General features: G+C 45.3%; 1 protein-coding gene and 1 long non-coding RNA gene across 3 annotated transcripts in view; both read right to left on the reverse strand.

The window, feature by feature from the left end:
• Positions 1 to 23,706, reverse strand: part of LOC126474985 (uncharacterized) — a 107,155-nt gene extending 83,449 nt beyond the window's left edge. Inside the window, exon 1 of the long non-coding RNA XR_007586621.1 lies at positions 23,665 to 23,706. This is a non-coding gene — a long non-coding RNA (uncharacterized LOC126474985). The remainder of the gene's footprint in view (positions 1 to 23,664) is intronic.
• LOC126474983 (adenosine 5'-monophosphoramidase HINT3-like) overlaps positions 1 to 26,107 on the reverse strand; it is a 232,490-nt gene that overhangs the window by 193,821 nt on the left and 12,562 nt on the right. The gene's annotated exons all lie outside the window — the stretch shown is intronic.

The raw sequence follows: 26,107 nt of genomic DNA on the forward strand, positions 1-26,107 counted from the left end.
TTTTTTACCGTATTTTAGCTTACCTGTCACTGCAGCTCAGCTTGGTGTGTACTAAATTTTACTATTTTTAATTGTTCAGAATCATTTAATTCAAGTTCAAAGTTAAATCTCTTATTTCTAAGTTGCGTAGATTCAAGTGGATTTTGAAATGATTGTTGAGGTAGCCCAAGACTAACCTTATTTTATTTAATTTCGTAGTGCTTCAGAAACAAAGCTCACTATTAATTTCATTCACTAAATTAACTTTCAATTTTCCGGTTTTATTAATTCTTTTTCTAAATTAAGTCATAGTGTAGCGAAATTTATTACTTCTGACAAACATTCAGTTTTCACCCAACACGTCTCAGCCTTCAGTTGCCACGCTTCTAGTGCTAATTATATGTGCAATGACCCCTTCTTTTTCAGTTACTATACTAATTGTCCATAGGACTGGCGACTGTAATTTTCCCCAAATCTCAAATATCTAATTAACGTCAGTTAATTGTTAACGTAACTACCGCACATTTACTTTCTTTATTAACTTTACCCTTTTTCAAAATTGATTTCCACCAATTTCATTTGCATTTTTCCTTTCGTTTAGATGTAACCCTTCCTCCCTCTTTACCGACAGATTAACTTCGGTGACGATTGCTTTTCCCAAATTTCCATCAGGTACACGCGGTTCAATTTTTCACTGTCACTAAGGTCGATAAGTGACGGGGAGGTTACAGCTTCTCATGCTTCGGAATTTCGTCCCAGTTCCTGTGTTCACACACGTAGCCCTCTCACTGCATCAGTGTGCTTCTCTGCACGTTCAACGGCATCTCTTTTCGCTTGTTCTTTTCCACAACTACACTCAGCTTCTCCAGTTGCAGGGCCAGCAGTTCACCATTTGAACCAGGAAACCAAACCACTTGTTTGCCTGACTGCTTCTCGGTAGCGACGCCCCCGTGTGCTGCAGCTGGGACACCACACCTTCTGCTTTATGCCAGGCGCTTCCTGCGTTCCTCAGAGCTCCTCCCACGGTACCTTGCCCGTCTGATGTCCTCCTGGCGGAGGCTGACACGCTACTTCCCCCGCTTTCTTGAGATTTTGACGCGGCCTTGGATTGCTCGCCCCTTTTCCTAGCTGCCCTGGACCTCTAAATCCGAAATTCTGCTCTTCCTGGTGCTTCTCTCCAGCCCCGCGCTGCTACCTCGGATACGGCCGCACCAGCGCCTCCCGACGCGGATCCTATACCTCGTCCGGTGCCGGGCGATGTGGCCCTTGCTCACTCCGACTCTGTGCTTCTGTCCGGTCTGCCATGGCTTCTACGATGCCGCTCTGGCGCCTCCAGGAAGAGCGCCATCAGACGTGGTGGCTTCTACGATCAATCCGGCGCCTCTTGACGCGGCTTCTTCGGAAGCAGCTCCTACAACTGCTCCAGCACCTCATGAAGCGACGCCTCCGGACGCGGTACCTACAGTTGCGGCTCCTACATTTGCTCCGGCGCCACCTGACGCTGCTGCTACGACCGCTCCGACGCCTTCCGACGCGGCGCCTTCCGACGCGGCCGTTATTCAGCTGCCACCATCGCCACTGCAGCCAGCGCAGTCGACGTTCTTCTCCACCTGATCTGCTCCTGTTCATCCAGTGCCCTCGGCAGCCACCCATGCTGCTCCGCTGCTGCCCTGTCTCATCCTTCTACTGTTTCTGCATCGTCCGTCACCCCACCTTTGGTGGGGCCCTGCCCAGCGGCGCCCCCTTCTGGTCGCTGCCCCCTTCTGGTTGCCAACCTGAGCCATCGTTCCTCGTGACCCTCTCAGGTGGCCTCACGGCCTTCCCTCCACCTCCTGTGCTTTGCTTGTGAAAGTTTCACCGAAAGACTCGGCCACATCTCCTGATTACAGCTTTGGTGGTCTGGGTGCCCTGTTCGATGACGTCCCTGCACGTTTTTATTTTTTCCATGTCTCCTCACAGACAATCTTGCTTTGCCTGGCATCGCATACCTTCAGTACCATGCCGAACACTTCCTGTCACCTGCTCCAGTGTCACTGGTACAGACATTGCTGGTTTCGGCGGCGACCTCTGTGGCTCCTGCCAGCCCACCTCACTCTCTGCACCCACGGGTGGTGCACTGAACAATACGTGCTGGCCACCAGCCTGCCTAAGCCATCTGACCGCACGCACATGGCCCACTCACCATTCTTCTACCTGCCTGTGTTCCACCCACATCCTCGTCTCCATGCTTACAGACATCTGCATTCCCTCATGCATTGGGCTCCCTTCCCAAGAGGGATCTTTGTTTGAACCACATGCCTCTGTCTCACCGGCACACTGTGCCGTTCACAGCAGGTCGCGACCCCAGCTGTTTCTTCCATCCTTCAGGCAAAGCACCAGCCTCTCATCTTCCATTGCGCCTATGCTCTCCAATCCGCTTCCCGCAACCAGCTGCACATTTTCCTCCAAAGGGAAGAGGAGTGAAACGTCCTCAGCTGTCGCCTCCACGGCAGCCACCATCTACGCCTCGAGATGGCTTTGCATCTCCTTCCAAAGGGAAGAGAAGTGCTATGTCCTTCGCTGTGGCCTCCACTATGGCTACCGTCTATGTCTCGAGATGGCTGCGCCGTCTCCCTCCAAGGGAAGAGGAATGCCTTGCACCTCTGATGCCTGATGTTCAGGCATACCCGCCACACAGCAATGCCCTGCGGGTTGCCGTCGCGCCAGACGCCTGCAGGTGACGCTGTTCGACTTCACCGCGCCATCTGTTGTAGTATGGAGCGCGTCACGATCACCGGACGCAGCCCACACTATTTCGTATCCGCGAAGCCATGTCACGGCGGCCATTTCCTCGTATCCCCACGTAGGACTTCTGCCCGGAACTCTCCAGCAGAGTGAACAACGAGCCACCGATACAGCAGTGCTACGCCTGTGCACCACTGCTGAACATGACTACAACTGAGTCCCACCTTGGTGAGTAATCGATCGTGACAGACTTTGTGATTTCTCTTGCACGTTCTTAAAACTGTATTAATTGAATGAGAGTCATTCGTATCAGATCAGGGCGATATCTTGTGTCCTTTTGTAGAGATTCAGTTTCTGTTGTTTATGTTTTCTTATAGCTTCCTTAGACAATAGCCGGCTAGGGTAGCCGAGCGGTTCTAGGCGCTACAATCTGGAACCGCGCGATCGCTACGGTCGCAGGTTCGAATCCTGCCTCGGGCATGGATGTGTGTGATGTCCTTAGGTTAGTTAGGTTTAAGTAGTTCTAAGTTCTAGGGGACTGATGACCTCAGAAGTTAAGTCCCATAGTACTCAGAGCCATTTGAACCATTTTGAACCTTAGAGCATAAATACTGTAGTTCAGCACTAGCTGGGAACTGTCTCTTTTTGTGCATGCACTGTCTCATAGCAGGACACTTTAGTAACTTCTCTTGGCTTTTTTGTAGGATTACATTAAGTACGTTCAAGCTCTTATGGCACGAATTCGAGATGCTGTAGGTGCGGTGACGGAAGATATGTTGGCAAAGACATGGAGAGAAATAGAATATCGTCTAGGTGTTCTATAGGTAAGAAACGTAGGCGTGGAACTACACCCATATAAAACTTTATGAGCAAACTACCATTTGCAAGAAAACGCATAGCTATATCCAGCATAGTTCGCTAGAAATGAATTTTGTATTCAAGGAAAGGCCTCATGCTCATCCTGTATAGTAATCCAAGATGACAGAAGCTAGAACGATAAATAATATGAACTTTAAATAAAAACATACTTATCTGGATTTCCGTTACTGGAGTAGTCAACATCGAATCTCATCATCTCATGAGTTCCTTTGGGCAGGTTTTTAAGTGTCGCAAATAATAACATTTATTCCCCCGAAATGGGCCGATAATTCCACTGAATGGAACTGTATACTTCATTCATCAGCGATGGATGCATTGTTATTGACCTTATTGCTGAGTACTATACATTACAGAGGTATCTGGTCACCCCTATACAGTGAGAATTCGCCACTAGATGTCACGACAAGCGAACCTGCCCGTATAAAAGGATGTGGGGAGTGTTGTGTTGTCTGTAGAGAAGCAGTGACGGCAGAGTGGGTCGGCCAGAAAGCTCAGAGGCGGACCTGTCAGTCACTGGACATCACAAAAGCAACAGATCCGTCAGGGACATTTCAACCCTTCTAAAACTGCCCAAGTCGGCTTTCGGTGATGTGGTCGTAAAGTGGAAAAGTGAAGGAATAACCACAAGTAAACCAAGACAAGGCAGACCACATGTAAGGACGAACAGGTACCGTCGAGCACTGTGGAGAGTGACCGTAAAAAATCACATGAAATCATGACTGTGCTTTACGAGTTACAACGAATGAGGCACGACGGTCGAGCAGCTCCTCATAAGCCGTACACTTCTGTAGTTAATGCTAAGGCAAGCTTGAGGTGGCGTAAAGCGCGATGCCACACAGTGGATGACTGAAACCGAGTGATTTGGAGGTATCAATCGCGTTACAGCCCGTGGCAATCCAATGGAAGGATTTGAGTTTGGTAAATGACTGGAGAACATCACCTGCAATCATGTGTAGTGTTAACAGTGAAGTACACAGGAAGCGGTGTTAGGGCATGTCTGTGTTTTCTGTGGTCAGGGTGTCGGCCTCTTATTGCGTGTAAGAAAACGCTAAATACAGCAGAATATGAACACATTTTAGAGCGTTGTGTGCTGTATACAGCAGAGGAACAGTTCGGAGACAATAACTCTGTCAGGATGACAATGCACTCTCTCATGAAGCAGCGTCTGTGAAGCAATGGTTTGTGGACAATAATTCCCGAAATGAATTGGCCAGCCCTGAGCCCCCATCTGAACCAATGGAGCACCGTTTTATATTAGGACGCCTACTTTGCTCCAGAACCCAGTGCCCAACATGAGTACGTATTCTAGTTTCTGCCTTTGAGGAAGAATGGCCTGCCATTCTTCCATAGACATTCAGACATCTCCTTGAAAGTGTTCGAGGCAGAGTTGAAGATGTTATAAGGTGAAGGATGGACGCACCCCATAATGTCCACTAGCAGGTGCCTGGGTACCTGTGGTCAGAGAGTGTATACCATTTCAGATCACAGCCGTGCACCGAGTCCCTGGCTTCGTGACTAAATCATCCTCTGCGGCTGGAGTAACAGTGCATCCCACAGACTGAAACCGAATGACTCCACGATGGCACAACCAGGGCGTAAATAGCTCGTCGAACTGATAGCCACAGTGAAGAATTATTCTACATAAACATTATTTTGGTTACGTGCATTTGATATGATATTGTTCTTGCAAGATAACAAATGATATTATACATGAACAATATTTCATATTAGCTTTAAAAGTTGTCTAAAGTTCTGGCCATGATACATTTTGCCTGCAAATAATTTGCAAAGTTTTCGTAATTTTAAGGAAATATGGAAAAGAACAAATTAATGTTGCGTATCGTGTCACAGAATCACAAAAAATACATAAAAAGCAGTACATTACTCAAAAATCGTTGTTTACAAACTGTAATAAAAAATTTAAAATAATAAAACTGTCTGTTCCTTAACACAACCCATATTAATAACACAAATAATTTAATAACGCTGTAGTCCCACACGAAACGTCTCAGCACAACAGTATTCATTTTATATCTAGTTTGTAATAGATATAAGCAAAGTTCGCAGAAATATGAAGACTTCGGCTGTAGACTATGTTAACGGTAGGTCTATGAGAAAGGGAATTATTGCATCAAAGACACGGCAAGTGGTGTGCTGTATTCATACGAGGGTTGGAACTTAAATATTGGCAACTATTTGTTCACAACAAAACAGTTACATGTTTGCACCTGTTACTGTCCTTCAGAGTAATCACCAGCCTTGTGTAGAACCCGTTGCCAGCGATGTGGAAGGCGTAGTATACCGTTAGCAGAGCCTGTTCTGTTGATGGTGCGAATGGAACGGTCTAAAGTTATGGTCATTCTTTTGTACGACTGTGACAGTATTATCCTAACGCATTACGTTCCTCCACGGCAGACCGTCAATTCACAGTATTACTGTTCGTTTTTGCAGCATCACCTGCGACCAGTTTTTGCGAAAGAAGCGGCGACACTTTCTGCGCAACCCACCCATCATATTTCACGACAACGCGCGGGCGCATACAGAGCAATCTGTGGCTGCTCTGTTCAGTCGATGGGACTGGGAAGTACTGTGTCACCCACCATACTCCCCGGACTTAAGTCCTTGTGACTTTGATTTGATTCCGAAGACGAAGGAACCACTTCGTGGCATTAGCTTCAGAACTGTTCCAGAGATTCTACAGGCAGTAGACCGCTCCATTCGCACCATCAACAGAACAGGTTCTGCTAACGGTATACTACACTTTCCACATCGCTGGCAACGGGTTCTACACAACAATGGTGACTACTCTGGAGGACGGTAACAGGTGCAAACATGTAACTCTTTTGTATCGGTTGTGAATAAATAGTTGCCACTATTAAAGTTCCAACCTTCGTATTTAGTGATAGTTCCACGATGAACTGATAAACCGCAGCTCCAATTTCTAATTTCAGATTCTCGCTAATGGCACCTCTGTCAGAATGTGCGCGCACAAACAGTGGTAAGTGCCGGAAATACAGCTGCCAATAGTTTTAACGCGTGCGCTGCTCGCGCCAGGAAAAGTTTTTCAATAGTTGATTTTTACTTATCTGATGAAGATGTGGGTAACTATGACTCAGTTAAAGATCCTGAATATGTCCCCAGACGTATATGAGCTTCAAAAGTTGTTGCTAATCTGGAAAATGTGAATATTTATTTAAGAAAGTAAACATTGTTGTGTCCCTTATCGCAGTTTACTTGGATTGAGTGATGGTAGAAATATTAACATTGTTTACCTGCTGTAGCAATGTGCTTGATAAAATTAAATTTATATTGTGCTGAATCATAGATTAAATTTTCATTTCAAAAATTGTTAGTGAAAATGTTAATATAAAAACTTAAATAATACGGATATTTTAGTTTTGTATTTTTGAGAGTTTTTGCAGTAATGTTTCGTTAATTCGCCCAGAAAATAAAAGTGGAAAACCAGTGCTAAACCATATTGAGTGCAGTCAGTTGGCAAGTGAACAATGTTAAATACCCACTGAGGAATGTTTAAGAATAGCATATTGGGTAGCATCTACCGTTTCAGAAATAGGTCGTTACTGTAAATATATTTGAAAACAATGACCCATCTGACTAATAAAATCTTTTTGCATGCACTTGAAATATTTCATTAATGACTTTTTATTGAAACTACTGTGCGATTTCTTGAAACAACAAACTTTTCTCTTACCGTTCTTTACAGCTGAAGTCTTCCTACGGTTTTCATTAGATTAACCAATCTTTTTCTTCAGAAGTGGCTCACGTAGTTGTAACGTGTATTTTGAAAGTATTTTGGGATTAGTTTTAACGAGAAAATCGATTGACAAATAAAATACTTGCTGATTACAGTTTTAACCATTGCATGAAATTTCACAGTTAAAGCCCTTGTTGATAGGAGTTTATCACAGAAGTGTCATTATGATACTGACAATCTTTATGCACTTAACCAGACGATTAGAAAATTACATAACAGTATCTGCTAGAGGTACTAGTTGGCGAAACAATTAAGACAGAGGATTTGGGATGGGAGTAAGGTTCAAATCTCTTTCCTGTGAACTTGATTCAGGTTCTCTGTTCCTCCACTGAATCACTTCGGTGGTTGGAATGGTTCTTCAACAAATTCAAGGCAAATTCCTTCCACAATTTACGCACAACTGAGATAGTGTCCCGTCCGTAAAGGACTCTGTCTCGAAGTTTAAACATTAACCTTCTCTTTCGTTCGGCTAAGTCAGCGTTTCGTTTTGAGTGCAAATATGATCACGACACAAAAATGAAACAAAAGCTACCACGAAAAGTGAACGCTCCAAACAAACATACGTCAAAACTTGCGATGGCCTTACATGAACACTGAGAGAAAAACGCTTGTTCATGCTCCTCTAAGGACAACAACGAAGTGTAAACATTGACTCAGGCTGACCTTCGTTACGCTCTGAGTGAATAGCTGTTCACACTGTGTACTCATTGTTCCGCAGTTTTGCGGCGTTGGCAGATAGCTGAAAATGTAAAGAGGCTGAACAACTGAGTTCTGTACGAGTTAGCTGAGAAACACGCTGTTGTTGTTCGGAAATAGATCTCCTTCTGTTCCCTATAAACAGAAACATCTGTTTTGCGGAAAGCAGTGAAACGTGTGGTTAAGATACTGTATGCATTTACTAGCTGCTGTTACTGACAGCTGAGAAATACAGCAATATGACTCTACGGTAGCTTCGTGGTGGAATCGTCCAATATCTTTTTTAAAAAGCACGTGAAATAATGTTTGATGAGAAGTAATGCATACTGTTCCTTTAATGATAAACCAACGACAAAAGCGAAATGGATAGTCCGCACTGGCCACATCGATCAAGAAAAGTGAGAAGTTGGCTGCTCATGAAAACGCGGTGCCTCACATATCGAGCAGAGAGAAATAAAATTTACCTTGCGTTATGGCACCTTTGTAAACGCACTGCTCTCATCAGATATCTCGTTAACTTTCTTGAGTACTTGTCTCATTTTTTGGTGACGGCCGAACAGCACCCAGGAAACGCTTCCCTACAATGCTTTAGAGCAGATTCTTCTGTTTACAACGTCGAACGTCCACAAACTAACGTTCATGTACTGTTATAGCGTCTTGTTTCTATAACTTCGAACGGCGCCATTTGTGATTAATGAAATGTTCCTCCTATTGAGTTTCTGTTACGTCAAGTCCACCGTCGAATCAAACGTTGCTGATCAGTTAACGGAAACTGAAAATACTACAACATATAATTGAGACAATGCACTGTACGCTAAACTAAATTTCGTTCCTCATTTTCGCGCATTCGGAGTATCAGTGTCTGTATGTGAAATATACACGGATGAACCAAACATTATGAGCAGTTGTTTAACAGCCTGTTGGTCCACATTTGGAGAACAATACAACGGCGATGCTGCGTGACGCTGATTCGGCAAGTCCTTGGCAGTATGGTATGTGACACCAGATGCCTACATCGATTCTGCGTGACATTGATTTGACAAGTCATCGGTAGGTTTCCGGAGGTATGTGGCACAAGATGTCTACGTACAGGTCACCCAATTCCAGTAATTAACGCGCTGGTGTTTTTTGGGCACAGAGCTGGGATCCGATAGTGTCCCAGACGTGTTCTATCGCGTACAGGCGTGGCGAATTTGGTCACCAAGGCATCGGTGTGAGTTCACTAGCCGGCCGGAGTGGCCGAGCGGTTCTAGGCGCTACAGTCTGGAACCGCGCTACCGCTACGGTCGCAGGTTCGAATCCTGCCTCGGTCACGGATGTGTGTGCTGTCCTTAGGTTAGTTAGGTTGAAGTAGTTCTAAGTTCTAGGGGACTGATGACCTCAGAAGTTAAGTCCCATAGTGCTCAGAGCCATTTGAACCATTTTGAGTTCACTGCCGTGCTGCTCAAAGCACTGCAGCACTATTCTGGCCTTATGACGCGGACAGTTATTTTGCTGGAAGGTCCCATCGGCGTAGGGGACGACATGGAGGATGAGGGACTGGAGGTAGAGGGCAACGATTTCCACGCAGCCCTCTGCTGTTACTTTGTCGCCGACTGTCGGCACAGGTCCGTTGGAAGGCCAGGTGAGTGTCTGTCCCCACAGCTGACGACGTAGTTGGGTCAGTGCGGGAACACGTGCTGCGTCATCTGCTGCGGATCCTGATGTTCAACTGTGTCCGCTGGACGGTGTGTTCCGGAACACTTATTCCTGCACCATCGCTGCATTCTGTGTCAGACCTGCCACAGATTGCCGGCTACCCTGCATTATAGAGTGGGCAAGCCTCCGACCTCCACGTTCTGGACACCCAAGATCTTGTCGTTTTCTCGCGGTTTCATTTTGCAGCAGCCAGGTCGGTACCGTTGGGCCCTCCAAGGCCTGTTCTGACTGAGTTTAGTTAAGTTCAGTTTCCACAGGTGCTCAGACACTACCACGCGAACAGCCGATTAGCTTCGACGTTTCGGACATCCTCGTTCCCATTCGCCAGGTCATAACTTTTCCCTTGATCAAAGTCGCTAATTTTATTTGCAGCCCATGTCGTCGCAAAAATGATTCGTCTCTACTGCGCTTATATACTTTCCTTATGGCGTCATCGTTATGTTTTGGCTCATCAGTGTACTTGTTATAACAAATACAATGAGGGAAAAATTGCAACATTAAAAATTAATTGCAGTAGAGTAATGAAATTTGGGCTATACACTTGTAAGTGATTAACATTGCAAGATTATAGGTTAATGTAAGCGCGAGATAAGCCATAGCAAATATGAAATTCTGGTACATTAATAACCAATGAATCATACAAAACGTTGAATGAAAGCATACAGAGGTGCTTGCATTGTGTTGTAAAGGTACCGTATGTCAATTTGTGGGATGAAGTTCCATACCTATTGCAATTGGCCCGTCAACAAGAGGACGGTCAATGCTGCTTGGGGATGACACTGGAGTTGTCGTCCCATGTTGTTCCATATCTCCACGCTAGGAGACAGATCTGATGATCGAGCAGGCGAGGACAGCTCGTCGATACCCTGTAGAGCATGCTGGGTTACAACATCGGTGTGTAGGCGAGCGTTATCCTGTTGGAAAACACCCATTGGAATGCTGTTCATGAATGAAAGCACAACAGGTCGAACCACCAGATTGATGTACAAGCCTGCAGTCAGGGTGCGTCGGATAACCACGAGAGAGCTCCGGCTATCACACGAAATCGGACGGCAGAAAGGTCAGTTGCAAGCCCTCAACTGGCGTCTTTCTAACCAACACACGGCCGTCATTGGCACCGAAACAGAACCAGTTTTCATTAGAAAACACAAGAGAGCTTCACCCTGCCCTCCAGTGATCTCCCACTCGGTACAACTGAAGTTGCAAATGGCGGTGCTTTGGTGTCAGTTTAATGCACAATACAGGTACGGCAGCTACAATCCTGCCAAGTCTCTCTGCAGCATCGCAGAAGGAACACCCGGCTTCTTTTACTCCTGATACAAGACCTCGTTCAAACTCAATGAGCTGCTGATAATGGCGTCTTTGTCGCCTTAAAGGCATTCTTGACTGACAACTCACCACGTCCAATCTCAAAGGTAACTAACGCTCACGACCATTACAGAGTGTATCTAAAGAAAACCTGATTTTCATCCTCATAGTGTCCGCAGCTCGTGGTCTAGTGGCTACCGTTGCTACCTCTGCATCATGGGGTCCAGGGTTCGATTCCCGGCCGGGTCGGGGATTTTCTCTGCCCGGCGACTCGGTGTTTGTGCGGTTCTCATCACTTCATCATCATGCTCATCATTCGTGACAGTAGCTACGTTGGACTGTGAAAAAAATCGGACTGTGAAAAAACTGGAACTTGGTAAGGGCGCTGATGACCGCGCAGTTGAGCGCCCCGCAAACCAATCATCATCGTCATCATCATCATCATCATGGTGGCGTTACTAGCGCCACTCTTATGCAAATGGCACGAAATGTGAATAGACATCGTCTCTCAGATGTAGAAACACGTCTTCTATCTTTAGTTTATGTCGCACAACTTCTTCTCTGTGTTGAGATATTTTTTCCGTCAGTGCACATAGTATCCGCAATCGTAAAACGAAAATTAGTCTACACGATCGGTGACCTGTCATAGAACGAGAACCAATAACAACTCGTATCTAGGAGTTTCTGTACAGATTGGTTTAAGATAAATGAAACTCACTGATCCATACAGATCACTGTTACCAGCATTAAAACTAAAACAATGCCTGAGTGTATTATTCGAAAGCACTATTGTTTATTAAGAAATATGTAATCAGACATTCACCACATCCTTACAAGGCATCAAAAAACTGTGCTGTTTGAACAAACGCTGACAGACACATAAGAATAAGGATCTTTCAAATGGGGACAAAATGTTACACGAAATCCCAAGTAACTTAATATCCATCGCAAATGTAAAATGTCTGAGAGACATTTAAGAAGATGCCTACAACAAAAATCCTTCTCTTCCATAAATTAATAGCTGGAGAACATAAAATAGTAGGGGAGAGTCTACGAACCTACGATGCCGTCGTAGCAGACGCAGAGGTGATAGTCCGATGTGGCGCGGCTCAGGTGGGATAGGAGGGTCCTAACCAGCTTGCCTGCGGACTTGAGTGAAATAAAATAAATCTCACGGACCAAATACACAACAACCTCTGCGCTTAACAAGCATAATTGTTACTCAGAGTTTGCTCCATACAAGATTTACTAATTTTGAAAGTCAAATATAGAGGGAACTCGTTTAAGGAAAATTCTATCGCTTTGCAATTCCGAAGCTAGACTGCTCTCGGATCCGGTAGGCAGTCATTTGAAAGATAACTCAGAAGAGTTGGAGCATCTAAAAATATCCAGGACTGACAGAAGTTCAAAATTTAGACTCAGAACAGGACGGATAAGAAAAATAGCAACACACGACATAAATGCCATAATAGAACCAGATAAACTGAAAATTTTGACAGATAGCAAAAGACTTCTAATTAATGCGCTTCAAGAAATGAGAAACATTAATCAGGAACAGGTTGAACCGTAAGGATATAGAATTCATAATGGAATGCCAGAAAAAAGAGTAACGTAGCAATGTCCACAATTCTGAACGGTAGCCGGCCACTGTGGCTTTTGTGTTCCCTCACATTCATGTCTCGTTGCAGAGCCGTCGGCGTTATACCCAAGTTTCTGAAGATAAAGCGACTGCTCTATTCGGGAAAGGCACAACGCATTTTCAAACGGACTGAGGAGGCCTTACTACGAGAGCGCATTCAGCAGACCCGGCGGGACTTGGCAAGCACAAACTGTAAGTTAATGTCTCTCCATATTACGATCAGTAATAAACTGTGCAGTGGTGACTGGGATAAAATTGATAGACTACTGCATGATACCATGGGGAAGCGTATGTTGACGACGTCTAGTAGACAGAAGAAGAAGTTTGATAATTTGCTACCTAATCAGACTGTTCGGCATTTAGACGTTTCCCGGACCGTTATCAATTTGTCCAAACGTTCGTTATCTGACGATGAGACATCTGTGCTTGCCAAGGGAGGAAATTTTGCTGTTAATCCGCGTTTTGTGCCCACGGAAGAAATTATAGCCAGTGTAGAGGCAGGAATTCGCAGTGTGGATTCTGTAACAGCTGAAGAAATCCGTATAGAAACAGCGAGAATATTAGCCAATGCAAAACCGCCGAACAGTAATATAACTGTGGGTGAGAGAAGAGCTTTAAAACTCCTGAATGACGACGATAGTATTGTGATTGTCCCAGCTGACAAACGAAGCGCAACGGTGGTTATGGATGTGGCCGACTATCAGAGTAAAATTACGGATCTACTGGATCCGCAAGCTTATAGGAAGCTGAATAAGGACCCCACTAACATCGTTCTCAGAACTGTGTCGCGGTTAATAAAAAAGTACTCCATTGAAGAGAGTGTACAGAAAGGTCTCTGCAGTTCGGTTGCGCTACCACCGAGGCTTTATGGATTGCCCAAAATTCATAAAGAAAATGTGCCGTTAAGACCGATACTAAGTGCCATTGGTTCGCCCACCTACTCGTTAGCCAAGTTTTTGACTACGCTGTTGAAACCACATGTGGGCCGTTCGGGCTATTATATAAAGAATTCGACACATTTCATCAGCAGATTGAATGGCATAGTGGTCCAGCCGGAGGACATATTGGTCAGCTTCGATGTGGTATCGCTGTTTACCATGGTACCACTTAATAATGTATTGGAACAGCTGGATCGAATTTTTCCTGCCGATATTTCAGAACTGTTTAAGTGTTGTTTGACGACCACATACTTCAAGTGGAATGAACAGTTTTATGAGCAAACGGATGGCGTGGCTATGGGAAGCCCCCTAAGTCCCGTAATTGCAAACTTCTTTATGGAGAAATTCGAAGAACAGGCCTTAGGTACTGCCAGCAAAAAACCAGATGTATGGTTCCGATACGTGGATGACACGTTTGTGCTGTGGAGACATTGCAGGGAGGAACTAAGCCGATTCCACGAACGTCTGAATAGTACAAACTCGAGAATTCAGTATACAGTGGAGGGGAAGGTAGACGGCAAATTACATTTCCTCGATGTGCTGGATTTTAGAAACGAAATTGGTAGTTTGAGCCACTCAGTATACTGCAAACCCACGCACACGGACCGTTATTTGCACCGGGATTCGAACCACCACCCACAACTGAAGCGGGGTGTCATCAAGACGTTAGCGGACCTAGAAATATTTGTGAACCTGAGTTGCTCGACGCGGAGATGGAACATCTCCACAATGCACTAATAAAGAACGGATATTCGTCCGCCGAAATAAAACGTGCGTTGAGACAGCCACACAGAAATCATAGTGACGTACAGGCTACTGCAAAATCTAAGGTTCTCCTGCCGTTTGTTAAAAATGTAACGGAAAGAATAGGGAGGATCTTGACGAAGCGGAATATTACCGTAATTTACAAGCCAACCAGGAAGATACAGGAATACATTAAGCCTCCCAAGGACGCTCGCAAACCATTGGAAAAAGCTGGAGTGTATAGGATCCCATGCAGCTGTGGAGATGTTTATGTGGGTACCACTCAAAGAACTGTTTCAAAACGTTTGGAAGAGCGCAATGGTAATTGTAGAAGAGGAGAAACGGAACGATCAGCTGTTGCGGAGCATGCTTTCCAGCCAGGGAACCACCATATTCGTCTCGAGGAGACGCAAGTACTAGCTGCCACAAGCGGATACTACGAAAGGCTCTACAGGGAGGTAATCGAAATCGCCTAATAATTTCAATCGAAAGGAGGAGGGCGTGAAATTAAACGGTATATGGATGCCGATGCAGATGATGAAGAAATTGATGAAATGTATGACGAGATAAAAGAAATTATTCAGGTAGTGAAGGGAGACGAAAATTTAATAGTCATGGGTGACTGGAATTCGTCAGTAGGAAAAGGAAGAGAAGGAAACATAGTAGGTGAATATGGATTGGGGGGAAGAAATGAAAGAGGAAGCCGCCTTGTAGAATTTTGCACAGAGCATAACTTAATCATAGCTAACACTTGGTTCAAGAATCATAAAAGAAGGCTGTATACCTGGAAGAATCCTGGAGATACTAAAAGGTATCAGATAGATTATATAATGGTAGGACAGAGATTTAGGAACCAGGTTTTAAATTGTAAGACATTTCCAGGGGCAGATGTGGATTCTGACCACAATATATTGGTTATGAACTGCAGATTGAAACTGAAGAAACTGCAAAAAGGTGGGAATTGAAGGAGATGGGACCTGGATAAACTGAAAGAATCAGAGGTTGTAGAGAGTTTCAGGGAGAGCATAAGGGAACAATTGACAGGAATGGGGGAAATAAATACAGTAGAAGAGGAATGTGTAGCTCTCAGGGATGAAGTAGTGAAGGCAGCAGACGATCAAGTAGGTAAAAAGACGAGGGCTAATAGAAATCCTTGGGTAACAGGAGAAATATTGAATTTAATTGATGAAAGGAGAAAATATAAAAATGCAGTAAATGAAGCAGGCAAAAAGGAATACAAACGTCTCAAAAATGAGATCGACAGGAAGTGCAAAATGGCTAAGCAGGGATGGCTAGAGGACAAATGTAAGGATGTAGAGGCTTGTCTCACTAGGGGTATGATAGATACTGCCTACTGGAAAATTAAAGAGACCTTTGGAGAGAAGAGAACCACTTGTATGAATATCAAGAGCTCAGATGGAAACCCATTTCTAAGCAAAGAAGGGAAGGCAGAAAGGTGGAAGGAGTATATAGAGGGTTTATACAAGGGTGATGTACTTGAGGACAATATTATGGAAATGGAAGAGGATGTAGATGAAGATGAAATGGGAGATACGATACTGCGTGAAGACTTTGACAGAGCACTGAAAGATCTGAGTCGAAAAAAGGCCCCGGGAGTAGACAACATTCCATTAGAACTACTGACGACCTTGGGAGAGCCAGCCATGACAAAACTCTACCATCTGGTGAGCAAGATGTATGAGACAGGCGAAATACCCACGGACTTCAAGAAGAATATAATAATACCAATCCCAAAGAAAGCAGGTGTTGACAGATGTGAAAATTACCGAACTATCAGTTTAATAAGTCACATCTGCAAAATACTAACGCGAATTCTTTACAGACGAATGGAAAAACTAGTAGAAGCGGACCTCGGGGAAGATCAGTTTGGATTCCGTAGAAATGTTGGATCACGTGAGGCAATACTAACCTTACGACTTATCTTAGAAGAAAGATTAAGAAAAGGCAAACCTACGTTTCTAGCATTTGTAGACTTAGAGAAAGCTTTTGACAACGTTAACTGGAATACTCTCTTTCAAATTCTGAAAGTGGCAGGGGTCAAATACAGGGAGCGAAAGGCTATTTACAATTTGTACAGAAACCAGACGGCAGTTATAAGAGTCGAGGGGCATGAAAGGGAAGCAGTGGTTGGGAAAGGAGTGAGACAGGGTTGTAGCCTCTCCCCGATGTTATTCAATCTGTATATTGAGCAAGCAGTAAAGGAAACAAAAGAAAAATTCGGAGTGGGTATTAAAATTCATGGAGAAGAAGTAAAAACTTTGAGGTTCGCCGATGACATTGTAATTCTGTCAGAGACAGCAAAGGACTTGGAAGAGCAGTTGAACGGAATGGACAGTGTCTTGAAAGGAGGATATAAGATGAACATCAACAAAAGCAAAACGAGGATAATGGAATGTAGTCAAATTAAATCGGGTGATGCTGAGGTAATTAGATTAGGAAATGAGACACTTAAAGTAGTAAAGGAATTTTGCTATTTAGGGAGTAAAATAAGTGATGATGGTCGAAGTAGAGAGGATATAAAATTTAGACTGGCAATGGCAAGGAAATCGTTTCTCAAGAAGAGAAATTTGTTAACATCGAGTACAGATTTTAGTGTCAGGAAGTCGTTTCTGAAAGTATTTGTATGGAGTGTAGCCATGTATGGAAGTGAAACATGGACGATAACTAGTATGGACAAGAAGAGAATAGAAGGTTTCGAAATGTGGTGCTACAGAAGAATGCTGAAGATAAGGTGGGTAGATCACGTAACTAATGAGGAGGTATTGAATAGGATTGGGGAGAAGAGAAGTTTGTGGCACAACTTGACAAGAAGAAGGGATCGGTTGGTAGGACATGTTTTGAGGCATCAAGGGATCACAAATTTAGCATTGGAGGGCAGCGTGGAGGGTAAAAATCGTAGAGGGAGACCAAGAGATGAATACACTAAGCAGATACAGAAGGATGTAGGTTGCAGTAGGTACTGGGAGATGAAGAAGCTTGCACAGGATAGAGTAGCATGGAGAGCCGCATCAAACCAGTCTCAGGACTGAAGACCACAACAACAACAACAACATGGATGCCTGTGTTGAAGAAGATGTGTACCACCCGCCCACTACTGGGTGATGGCAACGGCGATCTACAGCAGCGGACAGCGGCCAGTTACACTGACGTTTTCAAAACACGTGACGTCACGCAGCGGCGCGGGAGCGCGCGGACACGGAATTTAGCGGCAGTCAGCAGCGAGCCAGTGGGTGTGTTGGACCTTCCATCGAGCTACAGACCCCCTTGAAGATGTCTCCGGGAGACGGGGACGAAATGTTGGGAATTGAGGCAAAATTCATCAACCGACCACGGCATAACAGATCATAATAGACATGAAATTTCCGGCCGTGAAAGTCTACATTTTAGTATCAGCTTTCTAAAGACATATCGATCTACGAAATCGGATGAAGGGCTAACATTTTGGAAATTCGTTGCTGGGTGTTACTTGTATAATTTACCATTAGATACTAAACTGTAAACTAATAAAGAATTGAAAATCTGATTACACCATCAGAATCGTCGTGCAAATGATGGCAATGTGCATGTTTCTTTTTGAGGTATCACGATTCATCTGGCTACTATTAATTTCTATACGAACTGTGAAATGTCTGCCATTAAGGTTTCACAAAGTTCGCCGTCTTTGGCACTCCCAGCGGGTCCACCTCGTGTTTGCTGCTGGGCCCCGGCTGGCCGAGCGGCCCGTGCGGCCACGCCAACTCCAAGCTAAGAATATTTTCAGGACGTGACAATTCGCCTGCTACCTCGCAAGGTTTAGAAACACGCCTACCAACTATTGTGCATGTCGCTCAACGCTGGCAGTAGCGGTTCTTCCGGATTTTCAGTTCACAAAATAAGGGAGACAAGTCATCCAGTGGGGTTAAAGCCTGAGGTACAATGGACGTGGCGATTCTCATTTCCTTCTGGATTTTTGTGGTAAGGTGATCGATAGCACTAACAATATTGGTGGGTGTTGTCGGGTCGTGGTTTACCAGGTGTTGCTCTTGAGGACCCTGGAAAATTTGCCCCAATCCATGATCATCATGGCAGAATAGATATGGGGCACTGGGTTGTAGTCTGACACCAGTTTGTGGAGCATTTCCAACGGAAACTGCGCCATGATTTTCTTGAAAATGGTCACATCCAGAATGCCCAGATGGCAGTTGGAGTGGACTGTATATGGGTAGGACTGCGGACGCCACAGACCAACAGTGCCAGGGTATTTTGCAGTTCGAGGAGGAGTCTGCCTTTGGGATTAGCAACACCAGAAAGTCAAGCCAGAAGCTTAGCATTGAGATCTGTCACAAGGATGAGTCCGTCAAATGACGTCAGTTTGTGGAGGTCCACTTTGAGAAGCGTCTAGTTAGGGCTGAAATACATCACAGCAAAAGTGATGACCCCAGGATCCAGTGGTTGGATAGCCTCTTCTTTCTGCATGAGGAACATTTGCTGTTCACATCACATTGGCCATGAAGCTGGTCCACACAATAGCAAATTTTGTTGCATAGACGAAAATCGTCTGCCAGTTTGAGGTGTGTTTCCATAATAAGTAAAATATTTATGTCAGACATAGAGGAAGGTGTTCAGTTCAGTCGTCATGTGTTTAATGCCAGTGGCATTACAAATACAAACAACTAGTTCCTGAGGGGCTAGTGGTTTTGTAGCGGTGATTCGCCATTATAACAAAACCATACTGCCTGGCCGGCAACCAGGGCGATGACCATTGTGAGCCCATCCACTCTGTGACAGATCTTCTGAGCTGTTTCACGAATGACTGCCCTGATGTAGAGCTGTGTGAACAGGGACATGACCTAGAGGATCTCTCGCATGTTATCTCGAAAGGAAGCATCTGTCTCCATCACTGGGTGGATATACTGGATGGGCTGCTTACCCTTCAGTGAGCATGGGTAATTGGTTCAAATGGCTCTGAGCACTATGGGACTAAACATCTGTGGTCATCAGTCCCCTAGAACTTAGAACTACTTAAACCTAACTAACCTAGGACATCACACACACCCATGCCCGAGGCAGGATTCGAACCTGCGACCATAGCGGTCATGCAGTTCCAGACTGAAGCGCCTAGAACCGCACGGCCACACCGGCCAGCCCATGGGTAATTGCTGTGACAGGTGGAGACAGTGCTGCAACAGAGGGCTGGGGACTTTAACAGGGGGCTAAGATGGCCTCTCTGTTTGATATGCATTAGTATTTGTCACAGGAGACAGATGAGCAAGAGGAGACCCAGCTGCAGTGGCGAAGGTGGTCGTAAAGGACTGAGCCACATGGGGCCCCTGTGGCACAAATACGTCATGTGCCTGAGCATCTGTGGTTTGATCGTTGGTGGGTTGGCCCCATAAGTTGGGGAAATGGGTGCAGTCCACTGGTGGCAGGGGTAGCCAGTGTTTCTTGTTTGGAGGGCAGAAATACAGTAGTGAACAGTAATTAAGCGCATCACAAATCTTGACACTTAAGGCAGATTGATGGTCTGCTGTGGCCTTCATAAGATTCAACACACAACTTGGTGTATGAGAGATACCTGATTTGGTAGGTGCACTCAACATCTTCTCTCCTAGTCAGGGAGGCAGCATGAATGGTAAAGGGATTAAGTTCTGGGTCCGATTTGTTGTATAGATGCACCAAAGGGTACATGAATTTGAGATGGAGCAGTTCATGGCTGATGTCCACTTCTGCATCTTCAAGTGGATGGTCTTTGATTTCCATTTTTGTTCCTATGTTCCATTTTTGTGCCAGAAGCATGATGTATGTAGTAATCCATTGCCTTGGACTTCACAAAGTGGAGGACTATGAGGTAGTCTTGCTTCGTGTCATGCATGTACTTGATGTGGTCCTTCTGGTAAATTACTCGTAATTGGCCTCTAATCGGGTGTTGGGGTTCAGTATTCACTTTAATGTAATTCGTGGGATTGTAAACCACTATAGGAAGGATCTTTTTCTTCTTTGGTGGGGTTGACGCTTTATTCTGAGCTGTGGGATCAGGAGGGGGACCCATTTATTGATCCACAGCATCAAAAGGCGCGGCTTCTGCGGGTAGAGAGGATCTGAATCCATTCCAATGCCACTGCTATTCGCGTGAGCGGATAACCATTTGGATGTTCAGTTGCAAGGGGGTGGGGGAGGGGGGGAGAGCACTGACACGGGTGGAGTTCCCAGAAGGCCTGCTGGACTGGTGAAATGGTATAGACGAAACAGCACTCAGTGGTGGGTCCAGGTGATGGTTGGTTGCATCAGTGTTTCGTTCCAACAAAGCATTACAGTGGGTGAGAGGTCTGTCACCAGGAGGCCATAGGATTTTGAGATGATGAGGTCGAGGTAGAAGATTGGTCCTTTATGTGGCGTTGTGGAGAATGTTCCCATGAATCGGTATCACTGTCAAAGGCTGTGAGTTGTGACAGGAGGAATGATGTGCTCAGTCCTTAGCCCATTGGGTGCAGTCGGGATCAGTGACTCTGGCATCATGCCTGGTTGGATGTCGATCATCATGTGTAATATAGCCTCGTGAAGGTGCAGTGGATGATTTGCCTAGCTGGATGTTCCTATCCATGGCCCTGTTCATAATTAGCCTAGGCCTGACTGACACAGCCAGGACCCCAGCCAACAATTACCATAACTCCTGTCGTCTATAAATACCAACTAGCCTGAGATACTTTCGAAAAAAGCGACAAATGAATGTCGACTCAGACACTGCAGCTAGCAACACTGAGCAGAACTTGTGGCAGTTATGAACAATGCTTATAATCACCATCCGGGCTCCAACCCGACTGAACACTCAGACTGAGCTGCTGGACTGCTGTATTTAAAGGCAGCCAGACCCGTTGACAGGTCGGCAGGATGGGCGTGTCTTCGTAACCAGTGCTACAGTGGCGACACTAGCAGTCAGAGATTAGACCAGTGCCATCTAGCGGCAGTAATCATGGTCCATGCCATCCAGTGGGCTTTCAGACTAGCCAGCGATGTGTCAACTTTCCCCCTGAAATGGGTGTGTAGGGCAAGAAGCGCCCAGGATAATGCTCAGTAAGGCGAATTGACGACGTGGAGGAAGCTCATGCATGGAAGCCTTCCAGCTGAGGGAAGAACCCAGGGCGTCTGGCAGTGAGTTTGAACCGTGGTACTACCCAGTTAGAAAATCAAAATTACAGTCTCACCACAGTTATTTAAGGTTCAAAAAATGGTTCAAATGGCTCTGAGCACAATGGGACTTAACATCTCAGGTCATCAGTCCCCTAGAACTTAGAACTACTTAAACCCAACTAATCGAAGGACATCACACACATCCATGCGGTCACATCCATGCCCGAGGCAGGATTCGAACCTGTGACCGTAGCGGTCGCGCGGTTCCAGACTGAAGCGCCCAGAACCGCTCGGCCACCAACGGCCATCTTCACTTTGATTGAATTACAAAAACACGAATAAGAATCATATTATTTTGCGTCCACAATCAAAATCAGTGATAGAAGGCACGGTGAATGATCAATCACAAACACTCGTTCTTATTTAACCATGTCTCAAGAGACTAACAACACTATACACAGCCACATAATACCATAACTTCATAAAGAAACAAAGAGATCTGAAAGCTTAATATGAGGGCTATCCACAAAGTACATCACGTTTTGGAATTAAAAATAAATAAAGTATTGGAAATTTTTTTTATTATATACAGATGAAAGCCACACATCAATACTACTTTTCTACATACTTGCCATTTAAATTAAGGCACTTATCGTAGCGATGGACGAGCTTGGAAATTCCTTCGTCGTAAAATTCGGCCGCCTGCGCCTTCAACCACGTAATGACTGTCTTTTGGGACAGAAAAGGTGCGATTTTTGTGGATTTCCTGGAAAGAGGCACTACAATAAACTCTCAAAGGTATTGCCCAACTCTGCACAACCTCAGAAGAGCAATACAAAACAAGCGCAGGGGAAAGTTGGGCTCAAAGATCTTGCTGATTCACGACAACGCCCGGGCCCACACGGCAAATGCCACTCGTGAAGTTCTCGAATCTTTTAAGTGGGAGTTGTTTCCTCATCCGCCGTACAGTCCCGACCTGGCACCGAGCGACTTCCACTTATTCCCAGCAATGAAGAAGTGGTTGGCTGTGCAGCGTTTTGATGACGACGCACAGCTTCAAGAAGAGGTAACCACGTGGTTGAAGGCGCAGGCGGCCGAATTTTACGACGAAGGAATTTCCAAGCTCGTCCATCGCTACGATAAGTGCCTTAACTTAAATGGCAACTATGTAGAAAACTAGTATTTAAGTGTGGCTTTCATCTGTATATAATAAAAATATTTTCCAATACTTTATTTATTTTTAATTCCAAAACGTTATGTACTTTGTGGATAGCCCTCGTAAACCTGAACTGGCCACATAAAGATCCACAGTGAAACATGCTTATACTAAAAATCAAACTGGGCCAACCAATATCGCAAAACTTGCACACAGGAATAGTAACAAGTAGCACGTTCATTAAAGATACACAAATGATTAACAGTGTTAAATAAGATTAAAAGTGTTAAATAAGAAGTACTAGTAATAACTCAACCAATAAAATGAGTTATAGAAACGCCAATATTAACAAGGTGGCCTCAATTAACGGACATAATGACTCAGAATGATTCCCAAAGCGTTTATTTTTAAGGCCCATAGCAGTGTTTGGAAGCAATGACGCTGCAGCCGGCAGGCAATACGAGCGTTCACTCCCCACGGCTTGTGTACAGGGTCACATAGCAGGCGGTATATATTTATATATAATCCGAGCCGGCCGCTGTGGCCGAGCGGTTCTAGGCGCTTCAGTCTGGAACCGCGCGACCGCTACGGTTGCAGGTTCGAATCCTGCCTCGGGCACGGATGTGACTGATGTGCTCAGGTTAGTTAGGTTTAAGTAGTTCTAAGTTGTAGGGGACTGATGACCTCAGATGCTAAGTCCCATAGTGCTCAGAGCCATTTGAACCATATAATCCGAGCGGCCCCACAATGAGCGGTCGTGACAGGAATCCATAACCACGCCGACGCCTGGGAACGAGCAGTCTTAACAGATGACCAGCAGCACAAGTAGATTGCAATGAAAACAAGGTCAAATCACAGCGACACTGGAATATATAATAAGCAAGCCCCCAAATTCTTAAGGAGGAGTATTTTAACATTACCCGTCTCCCAGTAAATTAGCAGGAAACTTAGAGATCACTTCCAGTTGCCTTAAGGCACTTTCAACATTAAATAAACATACCAAATGCTGCCGTGAGAATGATTAACCCACTAACTCTACGGCTGCCGGGCACGCACACATCCGCAACTAGTCCCAAAGCGGACAATATGTCCTAAAACAAGTGAAAATTTGCATGAAAACCACTTAAAACACACACTCCACGGACGATCGAAAACGGAATGAGGAACATCAGCCTCCTTAAAATAGCCACTGTGGAACCAAGTTCAGAATCATCTCCGGCAGCTACCCATGCCTCAATAAGTTTCAACAATCTTCTTAGTTAAACACAGAATAAAAGTCATATGTAACTTGGAGCTTGCAAGTTACGAGCTGGGAAGCTGTTCAGCGTGAGACGACGAACCCCCACCACAATGTTGCACGTCATGGCGCCCAATGATCGGCACCGTACATCCGGCCCGCGCCAAAAGACGAGGGCGGAGAGCACGGCGAGGCCCGTGCACTACAGCTGGGGACGCGGGCAAGTTTTCAACACAACTTGGCTCGTTGAACGCCACCGGAGACTCGCTCGTCCCATATTCACACGGAAAACCCGCCGAGGGAGCAGTCAAAGATAACAGGACAGCCGAATATCGATATGGTTCAAATGGCTCTGAGCACAATGGGACTTAACATCTAAGGTCATCAGTCCCCTACAACTTAGAACTACTTAAACCTAACTAACCTAAGGACATCACACACATCCATGCCCGAGGCAGGATTCGAACCTGCGACTGTAGCGGTCGCGCGGTTCCAGACTGAAGCGCCTAGAACTGCTCGGTCGCAGCGGCCGGCGAATATCGATATCAGCGATGCAAGTCGAACACCCTAGCGCCAGCCGCTACGGCTCAGTGCTGTAGCGTGACAATGGGGGCGACGATGGTCGCTGTAATGGACGCTACAATAAGGACTCCACCCCAATCCTGCATCCACGGGAGCCGCCGCAGGTGTCCTGGAGGTCAACTCGTTCCCAGATGGGTACAGGTGGGGGTCGACAGGGTGGATATTTCAGGGTCAACGGAGCCACCGATGATGGTGCAGCTGGCAGGCGCAGACGGAGTTGACTGGCATGATGGCGCTCTAGGCCCCTCAGAGTGTCAACCCCTGTAAGGCGACACCCAAGCGAAGTCGCAACGCATGCTATCGTACCTTGGGCATGCCAACAAAGTGAACAACTATTGAAATGTCAAAGAAACAGACGTGCATAGAGGCGTCCCTCCATGTAGGATAGAGTTCTTGTTTCACTAGATTGTCAGTGCATTAATTTCACTGTATTTTAAACGTCTTATCACTTTGAAATCTTATCTATGATGCGTCATTCACTGTGTGACCAGTAACGGCAGTTTACAGTATGAAAAAACGGTATAATTTTTTAACATGTTCCGGCATTGTGCAATACTATGAATGTGATTGAGGGAATGGTCTCAAACGCTTAGACGCTGTAATATAGATATTTAGCTTTTTAGTAATGATAGTCTAACCTGTTTGACATATTGGTCAACTTTTCCAACAGTGGTCTCTTTCCTTCTTTTCACGGAACATTTCCCGCCAGTAACTCTGTCAGGTTTTCAGGAATAACCAACCCAAACATATCACGATTGCAATTTACGTATGTATTGATCATTTTCTTCATTTTATATTTCAATTTCATTTTGTGGTTTTTAAAATATAGAAGTCTATACCAAGCTTTGTGATATACCTATAGTTAGTTTCATGTTCCACATCTCATATGCGCGATAAGTCTTAATGACGTGGAACGAGTCATTTTACACACATCAAAAAAGTTTTGAATCACTCTGGTTCCATAATGTCCTGAAGATAGACGTTGACTGTGGATGTTGTATTACAGACACAGTCCGTTAGACTGTTCAGAAATGTCACTAAACGCGTCCAAAGATGTAAACAACCACGCATCAGCAGCGCCTACTAGACGGAGGGGGTCCGACAGCCGATCAATACCAGTCATTCCACCTGGAAGGAGGTACACGGCTCGTGTTGTCTGTAGTTCAACCATGCCTAGACGGTCAATACCGCGGTTCGATTGCGTCCGCATTGTTACTTTGTGCCAGGAAGGGCTCTCAACAAGGAAAGTGTCAAGGCGTCTCGTAATGAATCAAAGCGATGTTGTTCGGACATGATGAGATACAAAGAGACAGGAACTGTCGATGACATGCCTCGCTCAGGCCACCCGATGGCTACTACTGCAGTGGATGATCGCTACCAACGGATCATGGCTCACAGGAACCCTGACAGCAAAGCCACCATGTTGAATAATGTTTTTTGAGCAGCCACAGGACGACGTGTTACGACTCAAACTGTGCGCAATAGGCTGCATGATGCGCAACTTCACTCCCAACGTCCATCCTTCAACCATGACACCATGGATCGTGGTACACATGGGCCCAACAACATGCCGAATGGGGCGCGCAGGATTAGTATCACATTCTCTTCACCGACGAATGTCGCA

Source organism: Schistocerca serialis, chromosome 4 (genome assembly GCF_023864345.2).
Source record: "Schistocerca serialis cubense isolate TAMUIC-IGC-003099 chromosome 4, iqSchSeri2.2, whole genome shotgun sequence".
In the NCBI taxonomy this organism is placed as follows: Eukaryota; Metazoa; Arthropoda; class Insecta; order Orthoptera; family Acrididae; genus Schistocerca; species Schistocerca serialis.